Source organism: Pinus tabuliformis, chromosome 6, assembly GCF_031772625.1.
Source record: "Pinus tabuliformis cultivar Carrire ecotype Pingquan chromosome 6, CPIR1, whole genome shotgun sequence".
In the NCBI taxonomy this organism is placed as follows: Eukaryota; Viridiplantae; Streptophyta; class Pinopsida; order Pinales; family Pinaceae; genus Pinus; species Pinus tabuliformis.
In genome coordinates, this window is record NC_142292.1 from 1,021,273,889 (window position 1) to 1,021,276,673 (window position 2,785).

The 2,785-nt window shown below is 38.3% G+C and overlaps 1 pseudogene; it reads right to left on the reverse strand.

Annotated features, from left to right (window-relative positions):
- Positions 1 to 1,251: 1,251 nt before the first annotated feature.
- Positions 1,252 to 2,225, reverse strand: LOC149262468 (putative magnesium transporter NIPA4 pseudogene; annotated as a pseudogene).
- Between the last annotated feature and the right edge of the window lie 560 nt (positions 2,226 to 2,785).

Sequence of the window (2,785 nt, forward strand, 5' to 3'; positions counted from 1 at the left end):
TCCATTGAATAACATGGCCCTTTGACACCTTTGAACCTTGCACTACCCGTATAGTATTTGTGGATGCACAACGTATTTATGAAAACTGGGGTTGGCATGCTTGCTTCTGGAGCCTACACCAATCATCAACACTCATCATTATACCTCTCGTGCCATGTTTCTGGAGGTGAGAAAATGCCTTTGTTTTCCTTGTAGTCATGAACCATTCCAAATTCCTCCTGGAATTTGTTTCATTTTTTATCTTATCCAAAAAATAATATGGACTTACCATTCTAGTGGGAGCAAGGACCTTTCAAAGAAATTATTTGCACCAATGATAAATGGTAGTCTCTAGAGATTTTTCATGGGAACCGCTGTTGTTTTTTCACTCGAAGAATTACTTCATGATCCTAGGGAAAATGGAACTTAATAAAATGCTTCCAAAGTAGGGATTTCATGCAACTTGAGTGAGAATGTCCTTATATTCTCTTCATGCCATATAATTCAAGAAATCAATTTTGTATCTTGCGTTTAGGTTTTGAGAATTTCTTAGTGTGTTGATCGCTCATTATGTTATGCCTTCTGGAAGAGACAATGGTAAGAGGATCTTGTGTGGTCACATAGTCTCTAAAGAGGATAGGTTAGACCAGTTGATAGCTTCTTCAAATGCAACTCTGTGACTTTCCTACCTTAGAAGAGGTCGCACAGTCACACTTAGTGGAGCTCGCATCTTCTAGCGATTTATGGGGTGTGACTCTGTGACCTCGGTAGAGGGGCGACATGCCAGAGGTCATAGAGTCACATCACGTAGCTAGTCACATATTTTCTGAAGAGGGTGGGTTAGACTGGCCATCGTCTTGCCCAAGTGTGATTCTGTGACTTCTCTACCAAAGAAAAGGTCACAAAATATCATTACAGTTGGGATCACATATTCTGGATGGATGAGGGGCTTCGTAGTGTGACTTCATGACTTGTGGAGGGGTCTTTAGGTCGCAACTCAAGTTGGGTCGCGTCTTAGGTGTTGAGGGCATGGGATTTGACCTAGTGACTTCAAGACAACAACGGCTATGTGGAGACATGATTTCATACCCAGACAATGCTAATATTATCTTTAATACATTTTCAAGATTAACATCTCCATGGAAGATTACTTCCATTATATCCATTACTCGTTTCCGAGGTAACAAATATTCATTAAATCATGGGGCATGCCTGTTCTTTTGTACAACAGATGCATGTCATATGAAAACGTTAGGTAGCCCTAAAGGAACCCTACCGATGAAGTGGAAAATCCTTAGACATGAATTCTTCATCCCTAATGTGCTTACACGAAGAGAGAGCTTGAAGCCCAATTCTAGAGGATAAATTATTGCCAAGATCCTTTGTCTTATGGGAAAACATACTAGAAAGGATTATAAAAAAACCACACGTTTCATTCACAATCGGAGATGAGTTTTCTCCATCCCAATCCTTAGACATGATGGTACTTGCAAGGTTTTAAGTGACATGAACATCACATAGTAAATATTCCATACACTGTAGCGTTAAATGTATCCAGTACGTTATTGAAATAATTCAATTGTTTAATAATATAGGTATTAACTACCCTGGAAAAGAACCATGTTTGTGGATATATTAGTTGGTTCATCCCTTAAAATTCAATTTCAAAGGAATATCCAACACTTTGACACTCTTAATCGAAAGAGATCCCATAAGAGAACCAATGTCGATGTAGACTAAAGCATGCGTATGGCCATAAAGTGGCATAGAGTGGACAATAAGAACAAGAGGCAATGCTATCACAAGGGATGCATAAAACAAAACGTTGGGTTAGTAGCAACGTTCCACACATTCTTAATAAACAAAATATCCCTTTGTTGCGACGCGTGTAGAAAAATTGTGGTCAAGTTGACAACACAACCAACACAATCTAAAATTTGAAATATGCACAGTTCCTCCCTTAAAATAATATGTGCAAGAACTGTGCTGACAATGATGTTGAGTTATCCCAATGGAGTCATAAGGATAGCTAGAGAAAAAGCATAGGCTACAAAGTTGGCTACCTGTCCAGCCATCATTGTAGTCATGCTTGCCCATCAAAGTGGCTCATACAAATATGAGTAGCCTCCTACTCCTTTTCCTCCAAATTCATCCTCCCATGAACCCATTTCACCAATATTCATCAATGATGCATCACCACTCCAAATATGAACATTGTTCAATTCAGTTTCATTACTCTGTGCCATGACGGAAATGTCTCCATGTTGATATCCATTTCTCTTAGTTAAAGAATTATCCTTATCATGCGCTTGTCATGAGATACTTCTTGCAATAGGAGCCCTATGCTCTCCTCATGTATCATTTTCCTTCATACATGTGTCAAGTCAAGTGCACTACCATTTCTTTCTTCTGTGCCTTTCCAAACACATGTGCATTTTTTTTAAGGACTAATTGAAGAATTCTAATTTGTGACTTTGATGCATCATTCTGATGCCATTCGTGTATGTTATGAAATTCCCAAATTAGGTGGCTCATGAATTTGATGAGTATATGTCTGCTAGAACAATTGTATACTCCATTAGGTTCCGACCTGCAGGCAACATTACAATGTAAATTAATGCACAAGGCTTCGAATGAAAATGTTTAATGATTAGAGTACTACAACCTTTGATGCATAAAAACATGGGTATAATATTCCAGACATATATTAATATAAGGTTTAAACAATTCAAAAGCACATGTCCCTGATACTCACTTGCACATGAAAAAATGCAATGAACTTGGTCTTGTGATCAAACAACCCTAG